This window comes from Danio rerio, chromosome 7 (assembly GCF_052040795.2).
Source record: "Danio rerio strain M-AB ecotype USA chromosome 7, GRCz13ab, whole genome shotgun sequence".
Taxonomy (NCBI): domain Eukaryota; kingdom Metazoa; phylum Chordata; class Actinopteri; order Cypriniformes; family Danionidae; genus Danio; species Danio rerio.
This window is the reverse complement of record NC_141027.1, coordinates 57,672,984-57,688,306: the sequence shown is the minus strand read 5'-3', so window position 1 is coordinate 57,688,306 and position 15,323 is coordinate 57,672,984. Positions and strand designations below refer to the sequence as shown.

General features: G+C 35.1%; 1 protein-coding gene across 1 annotated transcript in view; it reads left to right on the top strand.

The window, feature by feature from the left end:
* LOC147843209 (uncharacterized) overlaps positions 1 to 15,111 on the top strand; it is a 527,423-nt gene extending 512,312 nt beyond the window's left edge. Inside the window, exon 3 of the mRNA XM_087261894.1 lies at positions 14,923 to 15,111. The gene's annotated coding sequence lies outside the window, so the exon portion shown is untranslated. The remainder of the gene's footprint in view (positions 1 to 14,922) is intronic.
* The last annotated feature ends 212 nt before the right edge of the window (positions 15,112 to 15,323 follow it).

Sequence of the window (15,323 nt, the reverse complement as noted above, 5' to 3'; positions counted from 1 at the left end):
TTACTAAATAAAGTTTAAAAACTTTTATAATATTGCATATTTAAGATTAAAAATTTGTCTGTCCATGAGGATGTACAATGGGTTCAAAATCTGTTACCTAAAGTAAATCTCCTGTAATACTGACTTAACTTTTTTATACAAAAAAACTAAATCAGTGTACTAATTCATAACTGAAACAATTTCATATGCAGAATATTCATATCTTGAAGTTCTTGAGCATATATTTATTCACTCAGTTTCCTTGAATAACCTGTCAACTTATCCAGCATAAGATTTACACAGCCGATGCCCTTCCAGCTGCAACCCGGTACTGGGAAACATCCGTACACACTCATTCACACTCATACACTACGGCCAGTTTAGTTTATTCAATTCACTTACGGGTGAAGTCAGAATCGTTAGCCCCCGTTTATTTTTTCCTCGATTTCTGTTTAATGAAAGGTTTCTTTAACACATTTCTAAACACAATCGTTTTAATAACTCATCTCTAATAACTGATTTATTTTATCTTTGCCATGATGACAGTAAATAATATTTTTCTAGATATTTTTCAAGACACTTCTATACAGCTTAAAGTGACATTTAAAGGCTTAACTAGGTTAACTAGGGGGGTTAGGGTAATTAGACAAGTGAGTGTATAATGATGGTTTGTTTTGTAGACTATTGAAAAAATATAGCTTAAAGGGGGTAATAATACTGACATTAAAAAGGCTTTAAAAAATTCAAAAACTGCTTTCATTCTAGCCGAAATAAAACAAATAAGACTTTCTCCAGAAGAAAAAAATATTATCAGACATACTGTAAAAATGCCCTTGCTCTGTTAAATATCATTTGGTAAATATTTAAAAAAGAAAGAAAAAAAATCAAAGGGGGACTAATAATTCTGACTTCAACTGTACAATGCATGTCTTTGACAGTGGGAAAACCGGAGGACTCGGAGGAAACCAACGCTAACACAGGGAAAACATACAAACTCAACACAGAAATGCCAACTGACCCAGATGGGATTCGAACCAGCAACCTTCTTGCTGTGAGGCGACAGTGCCACTCCTCTTGAGCATGTAGCAGATGTGGAGTGATGAGGAAGATGAAGATAATATTTGTTATAAACAAGGTGCAATCTATAAAACAAAAACCTCAATATTTAAAAATAAAATGTTACAATGTTATGTTTGTGATTTTGAAAATGAATTTACTGTTTATATCGGCAATCATGTCTGTTTGTTGTTTTTCTTTCTTTTTTTTTGTATTTTATGTTGGTATAAGGCGAAGCAGTGGTGCAGGAGGTAGTGCTGTTGCCTCACAGCAAGAAGGTCGCTGGGTCGCTGATTCGATCCTCAGCTCAGATGGTGTTTCTGTGTAGAGTTTGCATGTTCTCTATGCGTTCGCATGGGTGCTCCGGTTTCCCCCACAATCCAAAGACATGCGATACAGGTGAATTGGGCTGGTTAAATTGTCCTTAGTGAATGAATGTTTGTGGATGCTTCCCAGGGATGTGTTGTGACTGGAAGGGCATCTGTTGCGTAAAAACGTGATGGATAAATTGACGGTTCATTCTGCTGTGGCGACCCCAGACTAATAAAGGGACTAAGCCGACAAGAAAATGAATGAATGAATGAATGAATAATTTTCAGGAAGTACAACTGTTCTGACCTGATAATAATATTTTTTGTTATAATTTGGTCTAATTTAGGAGTCTGTGAAAACATATATTCTTTTTTTTTCAAAAACTTGGAACATAATTTGGGTCTGAAGGGGTTAAAACATATAAATAAAAGTGTAAAGTATGAAGTATAAATAAATAAATTAATCCTAAAATAAAAGTTCTCTCATCTTTAACTCAACTTTCTAAACCTTTATGTGTTCAGTATTGCTGCATAACAAAAACTACAATATTTTTAGTCTAGATTCTAGAAATGTTCCTCAGTATTTCATTTTTTTTTTTTTTTTTTTTTTTAGGGTAACTGCTTTGCATTCCACAAAAGCAGATTTGGACGAACATCAAGGGGAGTGGATGATCAAAGAACTGTTGAGTGCACTGACATAAACTGTTTATAAATAAATGATAAATCATATATTATTAAATAAATAGCTCACCTACAAATGAAAATTACCTCATCATTTATTCTCCCTCATGTACTTTTTCTTTGTTCTGTTGAACACAAAAGTGTTCATAGTTTAAAGAATGCTGGATGCTGGGACCTTTCCACTTCTATAGTAAGAAAAAAATACATATACTATGGCATGCAGTCAATGGATGCCAGCAACCAGTATTTTTCAAAATATCTTCTTTTAAGTTCAACAGGAGAAAGAAACTCAAATAGTTATTCAACAAGTGTGAGAAAATTACAGAATTTTTATTTTGGGGTGAATTATCTTTTTAACATGCAGTGAAATAAATGATCCATTAGATTTACTACATATTTTTTTTAAGATAAGTGGTTGCAAATAATTTATATGTGCTGATTTTAAACAAACATATTATGTTGAACATTATTAAATTTAATTTGCTTGTTTAAATTTAGCACATATAAATTGTTTGCAACCACTTACCTTAAAAATATGTAGTAAATTCATAAAATATTTTTTTTCCGGCGTTCTTACAGAGTTCTCGTTATAAAGAGAACCCAAATAAAACATAAAATAATGCAAATAAATGACATTCTGTCAAATCAACCGCAAACAGAAATATATTCTTATATGAAAACCACATCTAGTGTACTTACATCAAAACAATGGGGGGAAAGCTAACGGATTCAGATTTGTTTAGGTCAGAGTACCATGTTAAAAGAATTTGAAAAGAAAATGTTTTCAAAATTGCTATTATTATTTTTGCATATACTGCTATGTGGGAAGAAATTCAATCTCAACAGATAATTAGGGGTCAAAGACTTTCCCAGGCAGCTATCAAAACAGATACATATAATTTGATACATCAAATATTTGAACAAAGTTTTACATAGACTGTTTTGATACAGTTTATGCACTCTCAGAAAAAAAACAAATGGTGCATTGTTGTACCAAAGAAGGTACAAACCCTTGTCACTGGGGCAGTACCTTTTTGTGGGACTAAATTGTTCCTCAAGACAAAAAAACAAACTTGTACCATAGTTTGTACCTTCAAGGACATGATTTGTACCATGGGAAACCCAAATGTACCTTTGTTTTTTTAAAAACCTGCAGATACAATATTGTACCTTCATCAAAAGTACAAATCTGATTCATAAAGGTATCACTACATTGACAAAACACTTTGTACCTTAACAGTTTCAAAAATGCAAAAACAAATGCAAACATTTATTTAAAATGCCCTAAATTTTTAGTTTACAACACCTATAGTTTTATGTTTTACCAGTTGTTTTGTATTATTGTATTATAGAACTTAATAGTTCATGTTTATGAGTTTCTATAAACATACTTTTAAATGATGATTCTTGTTTTAATATGCAAATATTCATAAAAAAATACTTGGCCATTCCGGTAATATGTATTTTCATAATGATTGTAATAATAGTTGTTCAACACTTTTGTACCTTTTATAAACGAACAATTGTGCACCTTAATTTAAGTTGTACCATAACAGGAACTGTATCATAAGAAGCCATTTCAGTACCATATAAGGTACAACTTTTACAAAGGTACAAAACTGTTCCTCAAAGGGACATTATTTGTACCACCGTGTAAGAGTGGAACATTTGCATACAGTCCTGATATCTTATGTAAGAATTACAACTCCATCCACAAGAAAATAGCTCAGTTTTTTGTTATGTGAACCACCTTGTACTGCATGTGATATAAAAGCAAAGAGAAAAACATTATGATATTGGAATAATAATGAAACAGGGTTTCAATAATATTACATCATGTCTTGTTATTGTTTTCTCGGTCCTTCCCTGATATTATTGGCTTAGAATTTATTAAATTTTTGTTATTTTAATTTTCCAGGCTTAAGGACACACCTGGTTTTTCCAGAGGGCAAACATATACAAGGGCAACCAAATGTTCCCACTGGATTTTATTTAAAGTAAGAGCTTCATTTTTATTTTGTTTTGCCAATAACACAGTCAACAACACGCTTGAACCCTCTAATTTGGTTTTATTTTTTTCATTCATTTGTTTTTCTTTGGCTTAGTCCTTGATTGGTATTTTTATTATTAAAAATGTGAAATCTGAACTATTTTAATGCACCTTTATTTCTTTACAGTACAGAATGTATTGATTCATATATAGTGTTTGTTGGATGCTGTGTAAATGTCTTTTAAATAGGTTAGCTATATATACAGCCTACATCTGCTGACTCAAGAGATTTCTTTTTTGGGGTTTTACAAAAGGTCAATTTTTATGGTTTTATAAAAAATCAGACAAGAAAGAGAGAGAACATAATTATGCAGTTCTGTTCAAGTTAAATATCAAATACACTGTAAAAAACTATATGATAAAAAGTCATGACAACAAATATGTTATGTTACTTTAACTCATTTTAATCAGTTAATCAGGTTTCAACTAAATATTTTGATTTATACATGATTTTAGCTAAAGTTTTTAGTCAGTTTGACTGACATGAGTTGTGGTAAGTTCATTGGATTCAACTGACAATCTTTTAGGCAGCAAATTGCTTTTACAGTGTATAGTGTACAGTAAAACAATTAACGTATCTATCTTTTTAATGTATAAAAGGTATTTCTTTATATGTAAAACTCATAAAACAAACAAAAACAGCAAGACATTTAATATGGTTGTACTGTGCAAAAAAACAAAACAAAAAAAAGGTTATTTTGTCAGTATTAGTCTCTGAAGGTGTTGACAGATCAATAGATGACTCCTTTACAAATCACCTAGTAGTTTTAATATGCTAGATGCTAGAATATGTTTCATAAACACTCAGCATTATCTGGTTTTTGACCTGTCAGATACGTGTCACGTTTATTTAGTATAAAATAAGCAGTAGTTGTGAAGACCTCAATTCATCATTAACTCATTCATTCATGCATTTCTGCTTTATTACTAAAGTAGTAGTGCTTGAAATTGAGTAATCTTCAGGTCTGAACTTTGAGAAGATTGCCCGTTAAGCAAGTCATTAATCTGTCAGTCAGCTTGCACTATTAAATTGTACATTTTGAAGTTGTTTTAAAGTCTTTTAGACAGACAGTTTGAAGCAATTTAAAAGTTAAAAGTCATTTTTAAAGCTTAACGTTTGAAGGTTTTAAGATTGACATACATGCATGGGCGTTCTGTCTGGCTTCAAGGGCATTGTTAGACATTTATGTAACCTGGGTGTTTTCTGTAACCTAGGAGATTAGCAGCATATTGTCCCTGATGAAAATAATGGCAAATTTAGTTTTTGATGCTGGGCAGATGGTTTTAGATGGTTTAAGCTTGTCCTTGGCTTGTAATGTGCTGGTCAGGACCAGGGTATGACCAGCAAAAGACCCCAGAATTATTATTTTTTTTTTTTCCAGTGGGGATCAGCTTGTTTTAACACAATAAGTATTTACATGGATCATGCAGATGTAATTACACAACCTGAATTCCAGACAAATATTTGAATAAAATCAAGAATATGCTATTTGCTCATTTTGAGTTTCATATATTTGTCAAATGTACAAAGAAAAAAAGGTCCAGTGTTTTCAGCGAGCAAATGAATTGTATTCTGGAAATATTATCCAAAAAGTTGAGACAGAGGCATGTTTAACACCATTTCAAATCCACTTTCCTTTTAATACAATGTTTATTCATCTGGAAACTGATGATACAAACTTAATAATTAGTACAAAACTTCAGTTGCTCAAAAGTCAGTGGTCATCATTATGTTTCTCTCGTTCAAGATGAGCCATACATTTTCAATAGATGACAGATCTGAGCTGCAGGAAGGCCAGTCTAGCACATCCATCCGTCTTCAAAACCATGCTGCTGTAACACATGCAGAATGAGACTTGATTTAATAACCATAGACTTGGTGTGAAAGATGTCATTTTGATGGCTGTATGCCTCTGTATTGTGCCAATATGCTGAATGCATCAATGTCGATTGCGCATATTTCTAACAGCCTTGTTGTTTGCTCTGCTGCTCCCTGAACTATAATACTCATTTGTTTTTGCATCACACAAGAAAGTCTGGATGGTCTGAATGTTACATACCAAGATGGTCTAGCACAGGGGTGGCCAACCCTGTTCCTGGAGAGCCACCTTCCTGCAGATTTCAGTTGCAATCCATTTCAAACACACCTGCTTGTAATTAACAAGTGGTGTTCAGGTCCTAATTAATTGGTTCAGGTGTGTTTGATATTGTAGCAACTGAAATCTGCAGGAAGGTGGCTCTCCAGGAACAGGGTTAGCCACCCCTGGTCTAGCATGATGCATACATATTGTTATGTTTTAGTATAGAAATAAAATTCTTTAACATTTCATGACTACTTCATATTTTTTAAGTAATTGGTTGTAAACGATTTATTTGGGCCTGCCACAGGGGAAATGTACCCGCATTTGGCGGGTTGTCGGTGTTAATGTCAAGCCCTGACTATAATATAAACACTTTAAAACACACTGAAAAGAAAAAAATAAGGTTTTTACAAAATAGTTTCAAACAATTTATGTGGGCTGAATTTTTTAAATTTACATTTAGTAATGTCACACTTAATTTGTTTGCTTATATTACACCACACTTTGGCTGGCCTGGTTGATAATAGTTTTTATAATACCGGTGCTGCCATGTCTCTAAAGATTAGACTTTTAGTTTTAGACCACTTGTCAATATGCGTGCAAATCTGATCTTAGAATCGAGAAGCAGCATGACTGATAAGTGTTCATGCAAGCAAAAGAAAGCAGGTGAATACCAAATGAGAGGATACCAGGCGTACAATGAGAGACAAGCGATCCTCGCTCACCAATGACAGTGTTGCACGCAAGGATGATGTGATGCCTGAGAGTGCCTCAAACGATCCCGTGTCTCATGTCCTTGCGTAAAGCAAAAGTGCCTAGAAATGCAACTGGTGCGATTGTTTCTCTTTGAAATAGACTATGCAAGATCGGTTGCCGTTACCAGTGTGCGCAGGATTATCCTTTCATTATCACACACGGAATGTTTTTACCAACTTTCTTTTGGTTACAGTTATTTTTGTAATATGATTTAATGGTCACACTTTACAATAAGGTTCATTAGTTAATGTTAACTAACGCATTTACTAACATGAACAAACAATTAACAATACATTTACTGTACTACTGTATTTGTTCATGTTAGTAAACGTTAGTTAATGAAAATACAGTAGTTCATTGTTAGTTCATGTTAACTCATGCTGCATTAACTAATGTTAACAAGCATGGACTTGGATGTTAATAATGCATTAGTAAATGTTAAATTATGATTAATAAATGCTGTACATGTGTTGTTCATGATTAGTTCATGTTAGTAAGTGCATTAACTAATGAACCTTATTGTAAAGTGTTACCGATTTAATTATCATTCTTTATATTAACATTGCTTTAACATGAGATTCACTCTCAATTTAAGTATAGTTAACTGGTGATCTGGAATCTTTAGCCTGAACAGACTGTGCGTTTAATTTTAGATTCATGAGAATAATATTTTTATATATTTGAATAAAAAGTTATATTTTGCTTGTTTTGATCCATTATATTAATCCAGTGGGCTAGTAACCACAGTGGTTGGTGATCAAAAAAATTCATTTCAAGCCTTGATTATAGTATAGTCTTAAGATATTTTAGAACATCGCTGTCATGTTTATAGTGTTTTAAGACACATGGCTACAGTCTAATCTAGACCAAATTAGCATGTTGCTAGCACTGTATGATATTTGTGATTATTACTGCACAGTAAAAAATCAAGAAAGATTAGTATTTTCAGTCATTTATATACAATTAAAGTCTAAATTATTTGACCTCCTCAGATTTTTATTTTCTTTTTCAAATATTTCCCAAATAATTTTTTTTTAACAGAGCAAGGACATTTCCTATAATTTTTTTTTTTTCAGGAGAAAGTTTTATTTGTTTTATTTTGGCTTTTTTATTAAGCCTTTAAATGTCTCTTTAAGGTGAATAATAGTATCCTGAAAAAAATATTCAGTAAAATATTATTTACTGTTATCATGGCAAAGATAAAATAAATCAGTTATTAAAAATGAGTTATTAAAACTATTATGTTTAGAAATGTGTTAAAAAAATTGCCCCCCGTTAAACAGAAATTTGGGGAAAAAAATAAATGGGGGCTAATAACCTAATGAAATGTTTATACATTATATATAATGTTTATAAATGTTTATACAGAACGGTTAGGCCTCTAAAATATAAAAAAAATACATATAGTGTAACCCTCTTCAATGTTTCTTTAAAATGTAGGAAAATGAAGCATTGTAAATTTGTATTGCATGGATGGATTTAATTGTCTTTTGACTTCTAAAAGCAGACTTTGTCTTTGCCACATACAACTATTGCCACTTTATATCCTTCTGTCTCATTTGAAATGAGGAAAGACAGAAAAGTATGCCAGAAGTTCAGCAAGGCAAGACATTCTCTAAACGTGAATTTAAGGTCAAAACTGTGTTCTAAAACTGGCGGGTGACCTAAAACAGAATGTTTTCACTGGCTACATTTCTCCAGTAGTACACTTCATAAACAGCCTCACCACTACAACCTACAAACCGCAAAGTATTTGTGTCACCACAGAACATGACTATAACAGTGAAAGTTTTTTGCACATACCTGTCAAACATGCCTGAAATATCTCCAACCCTTTCTGACCTCTCTCAGTCTAAGCAGGGTGACTTGTCGGTCAACCACAGTGAACATTCAGCAGATTTAATAAGGTTTAGTTTAGAGCATTCCACTTCTGTCTAGCTCATTGTATAAACAGTGCACATGTGTGACTGTTTGACATCATGTAAGTTACTTTAACCTTCCTACGGTTCCCCAAAGCTTTCCAGGACAATCCATAGAACTTGTACTCATAATAAAGACTTGTATTTCTGCAGGAAATGCTGGATGATTGAGAATTTAAATAAAGGGAGTGACAGGACTAGCAAAAAAAAGGCCACAGAAAAGCTGGGAACAACCAACAAAGACATGGTATTGAACAGAAATGAGAACGGGCAACCCAGGCTCATTATTGATAATTACCCCTATATACATTTCTGGAGAGCACTAAATACATGCCAGGATGTACGATTTTTGTTTTTGTGAATCAACCAAAGGCTGCTGTGTATGCTTTTTCAGATCTCAAATTTTTCTTGCGAATGTCATTCACGCCTTCTGTACTAACGTAAATCCACCAGATGTCGCTGTCAACTGACTGATTGACCAACCTATCGATCGACCGATGCTCTCAGCCACCTCCATTCCTAAACCCAACTGATAGTGTTTTCAAAAGCACAAACTAACACCCTTATATTTACCATGTTTTTATAACTTACTACCTACTCACCCTGTTATTTATTTGTTCATTTTATTTTTTGCCTTTTGTTTTTATTTTACCTGCTTTCTTTGCCAGACTCAAACCCTGTTGTCACAGTCAACTCCTCTCTGCATCTCAAGTCTGTTGACATACTAGGCAAGCTATTGGGCAAACAGGTAACATTGAGAAAGCCATGCACAAGGAAGTAAGCAGTCAGCCGCAAGCAGGAAAAGAAACAGATTTTGTCAGCGCCAATATACCAGCCTGTAGCATTAATTTTCAAGACGAAATGCAGCGATACATAGCTCTGGCTACATAATTTGTGCTCTCCAAAATTGTATACAGTGGTTTTACAATGAGCCTATGTTGAGAATATGAAAACATGTCGTTTTGACATCAAGATGCCGGCTGGAATACTTTTGTTTTGTGTATATTTTATGATTAAAGTTGTTGAATGTTCATCTTTGCCCACCTCTTCCATTAATGAGTGTGAGATTGAGCTACTTCAATAATAACTTTGCATGCAGCATGCATTTCTGCCATAAACTCCAAACAACTGCAAAAGTATTAGACATAAACTAGTGGATAGAAGACATGAAAAAGAGGAAGCTTCAAAATAGTGAAGGGCAAATGAGATTTGAAAAATCCATCAAGATGGTTATCCATCCAAACTGAGGTAATCTTATCTCTGATAAGGTAGACCATACTCTTTAAGACCCCAGTATACTTTAAACAAAGGTATTTCTCTGTTTTAGTTTGAGGGCAAAAGGAAGTTTGAAAAGGCAGAGTGACGGTATACTGTTTGTAAACCTTCTGACAGTCCTGCAACTGCAGTGGGCTGGGTTGTAAATGTGTCATGCTGCTTGAGTGTACTGCTAAACACAACAACAATGGCAGATAAGAGAGAAGAACAGTATCATAAACAGTTTGCAAACAGCTTTCTCTGTGACTTTTTTCTGTAACATTGCTTTATATTTGCGGTGGACTGACACAGAATTGTATAATGTTTAGCCCTTTATCAAATGTGGCATGATGTCATTGTGCTTCTTATCTGGTGTGTGAAACTGTCACTGCTATGTAAAAATTAGTCTTTCCATGAGCAATAGTACAGATGCAAATATTGTAATCTATACCGGCTCTGCTACTCAACTTTCTAGATTATTTATGTTGCAAACTTGTTAGTGTTGTGCTGAATGTTTTTCTCCTGTCTGACAATGAACTGCGAGAATTCAAAGCACGCCAAAGAAAGTAAAGTTCCAGAACACACCCACTCCTCGTGTAATCATCATGGACTAATGGTAACTCAAAGGTGTTTAGGATGAAAACAAACTCCCCCAAAAAGTTCACACTGCGAAGGTGTATTGAACTAGTAAAATTAACTAAAAAAACAAACTTTTCCATTTTAGCCAGATTTTTAGATATTGTTTGAAGTATTTGAAATATACCGGGGTCTTAGCAACCAGCTCCACCAAAGCTACCCCAAAAACAGTTCGTCAGACTAAACATCAGGCTCTTCCTCAGAGAAAGATATGCTTGGATTAGGGTCCGTGATGGGCCTTATCTCTTGGTGTATGGTGTTGTGCTCAGTCTCAGAAGGGTAGGTGATGCATTCTGTATGTGCACTGAGATTTTTCTCTCTGATGGTAAATGGGAACCACAGTGACAAAGATCATACCCAGGTAGCAAAGAATTCTGGCCCAGATTTGGCATGAATCTTGTCCAGCAGGCATTCATCCAGCACTGGTATTCAGCATGTGGGCCAAACAGAGATGGTACCATCTTTAAGGTTGCACAGAATACTTGGCATAAAATGTAGTATTTGACCCAGATGTAAATAACCGATATGTGGGCCACGTTAGATTGGCTTATCTTGACCCGCTTTTAAAATACTTTTTTTTTCAATCGTCTGAAAGAGTATATAATTGGGCCAATTAAATGTCAATAAGTTGGCAGGTTCAGCTTGTGCAGCTGAAGCTCCTTGCAATCAAATTTTTAAGCACAGCGAGAGCAAGGTGAGGCATCTTTTTTAGGAACAAAGGAACATAGCATTTCCGTTCCCACCATTTCCAGACTAAAAGGTCTTGCCTTTTTAATCCTCCAAATACACCCTACTAGTCAGTCCAGCTGCGGGGCTGGAGGATAAACCATCTCCAGGCTCGTGGCCGAAGTAGCCTGGGAAATCACAGTTATCATGTCTGTTTCTAGATCCACGTGTGAATCCTTCATAAGCCAATGACAGCCTGTCCTCTGATGCAGCGGTGGACATCTGAGCCTCGGTGTCATCAATTGAGAGGGCGGAGCCATCCGAGGACGGAGTGCTTCTCTCATTGAAGCTTGGATGTAACGCGTGGAAGAGCGAGAGGTCCGCAAGCCAGAGGGCGGCAGATTTACTCACACTGTTACCCTTAGATCTGTCTGACTGCATAGCTGCGAAGCTGGGGTTAACTGGGGTGGGTGGCTCTTTTGCAAGAGTGAGCTGCGATCTTAACGGCGCAACAGACATGCCTCCGCAGTGATGGCATGCACTGTCTGTGAGCATCGCATTAATATGCTGGACCCCCAGACATGCAACGCAGTGTTCATGCCCATCACCCGAGGACAGGAAACCACCGCATCCAGAAACGGACAGTCTGAGCGACATCCTGAAAAGGACACACTGCAAGACAGTGTTGCTCTTTTAGGTGAAAGTGTAATATACAAACTGCTCTGGAGGACTGGACCAAAAGAACACCAGGCAAGAGAGAAAACCCAGCCCGACTGTCTGCCGATACGTGGGTTATTATGGTGGGCATATCCCTTATTTTCACATCCCAATGTTGACAGGTATGATCCCCAAAGTGAAAGTTTTCTCATAGCATTGAAGTCCCCCCCCCTATTCATTGATTTATTAATGAACCACGTCAAAGCGGGTAATCCACAATGTAAAATGGGGACATGGACAGTGTTCTCATAAGTCACCTTCTCATTGTTATATCTACAGTATGCCATACCCATGATGTCATAATACAAATTTGTGTTGTGATACTGTCACAAATGCACACACACACACACACACACACACGCACGCACGCACGCACACACACACACACACACACACACACACACACACACACACACACACACTGTGACCAACAAATTCCAAACCTGTTTAAGTTTCTTTCTTCTGTTGAACACAAAAGTAGATATTTTGAAGAATGCTGGAAACCTGTTCCATGACTTCTATAGTGTTTGTTTATGACTATGGCAGTCAATGATTACAAGTTTTCAGCTTTCTTTAATATACACTACTCACAATAAGTTAGAGATATTGTTATTTACATGAGTTGTTTTCCTATTTGCTCTAAATTTTAATGAAATAAGTAAAAGTTCCCTTTGTAGGAGTCCATCTATTAGCCCAATGACGAAACTTACAGCATGGTCGAAGGTTTAATGCATGTAAGCCTTTTCTAGTGCTTCTGAAAAGAATTGTATTATTTATTAGAATTTATTTACATTCATTTTAGCTCCGAATTCAATCTGACTCAAATTTAAAATTATTTCTAATTGTATGAATGGATCACATCCATTTCATTTATGATTTACATTAGAGTTTTGATATTTTCTGGGGTCCGATATGCTAAATTGTACGTTCATTACGGACCAACGTCACTCAGAGTTCCACACCCTGTGTTTGCGCTTCTTCTCACAGACAATATGTCGACACTCTGAAAATAGTCAGAGGATGCAGGATTAACTAATAATCAAATAGGCTGGTTGCCAAACGCTCACCTAGTCCTAAAAGAATAGATCCTTTAGCCAAGCCCGTGCAACGTGTTACTTTTAGTGGTTAGTTGATTAAAAGGTATACATGTTATCGGCTTGCAATGGCTACGTATAATCAAATGTGCCTATCAATCAAAATTTAATTTATGCCGTATTATAAAGGTAATGAAGACTCCTCGTAATCTACTGGATACAATGAATTCGCAAAACTCCAGAATTTATCAAAACTTAACATTTTATTTGTCAGGTAAAACTGTATTCTGCCAATAACATTATAAATCATCTGGAAGCCAATTCAGAGATGAGACAGTAACAATACAACATCCATTAATCAAAGATAAATCAAAGAATTATACTTGTATACCTGACCAGAGAAGTATATTGCAGCATAAGTCTCAGAGATGTTGCAATGGGGTGTCTTTTACAAGATCCCCCCGACCCAGAGGTGGGACCAAGTCATTGTTTGGCAAGTCACAAGTAAGTCTCAATTCATTGCCCTCAAGTCCCGAGTCAAGTCCCGAGTCAAGACAGGCAAGTCCCGAGTCAAGTCCCGAGTCAAAGGCAACAAGTCTCAAGTCAAGTCCAAAGTCCTGCAGTTTGATTTTCGAGTCTTTTCGAGTCTTTTTAACAGAAAAATAAAATATATACATATTAGGTATGGTTGTAAGATCTGTATTAATTAAACAAACCTTTTTTTATTAAAGAACATTGCTTAGATATATAAAAATACAAATGCGATTTTCTGAAAAAGTACTGAACAGTGCTGCGTCTCGTCTCCACAGCATAATGCACAAGAACGAGTTCCACCAAAAAAGAGTCCATTTTGCCTCACATCACACAGAAATTGCAGGTCTACTGCTGTCTAATTCATTAAGTTTAGTTGTGCTATGTTATGTCTTCGGTGATCAACTTGTGATTAACCAAAATTACATAACCTCAATGTGGTAGCAGTAGACCAACAACTCCTGTATGCTGCAAAGTTAAATTGAGTGAAATTGGAATTTTTTCAATTGAATCTGGTGTGTGCTAAAGAGATGGAGTTGCAAATCCGTCTAGCAGCAATGTAAAATGGTAGCACATATTGTTAATGAAGTAGGCTACTTCATACAAACAATAAAGTTGTTTTCTTCACATAACGTTGAAGAGCTTTGCTCTCTACCTTGTGTGATGCTCGTGCACGGATTTCCTCTGTTTGTGGACAAAACTGATTGCGAGTTCTCAAATTTTCTCTCGCTCTCAAATATGCACTGCTCACACACAAATTTTCTTGAGCGCTCTCAGAGATTATATGCAGACTCACAATTTGTGTCGTGTTCCCTCTTCCTTTCATGCTTTTTGATATGATTCATATTGCTGCACTGTTTAATAACAATAACCAAAATACTAAAATAGACTTATATATTAAATGTTTAATCTAAAAAACCATAACATTTTTGGTTGTTTTATATGATGAGATATTTTCAGTTTCAAACACTTAAAGACAGAGAATAGACCAGTGGTGCCCCCCTGAAAATTTGCTTAAGGGGGGCCAGAAGAGGCCAGCTACATCAGTGGCACCAATCAATCCACAATAATTTAGTGGCTGCTATTTATTTATTGAAATATTGCATTGTATTGCATTTATGTAAGTAGATTTAAATAAATAATGTCAACAGCAAAATCATATCGGGTTGGCCACAGGGGTGGCTAGAGTTTACACAGGGGTAACACCCCTTGTAAAGGGGTTTACACCACTATAAGGCACCTCTGAAATAGATGTTGGATGTAGGGTTGTAACGGTATGAATTTTTCACGGTATGATAATCGTCTAAAACAATACCACGGTTTGACGGTATACGGTATGTTACAAATGTTACAAAATAATAGAACAGTGAAGCAAATTTGACTTTTTCCAAATAATATATTTTTAGTTACTATAAACAACACCACTTACAATGAACAAATAAAAATAAGAAAATAATAAATAATGTGTCAAAGTCCAAATAAAGTCCAAATAAACATGGTGCAAATCCTCAGTAAAAAATAGATATAAATATTTACTATACTATAAATAGTTACATAACGAAACTAGATTCAATATGGAACATCCTTAGGTTTTATGTGCCAGCATGGATATGGTTGTCTATCGATATGGATTTGGATATGGTTGTCTGCAA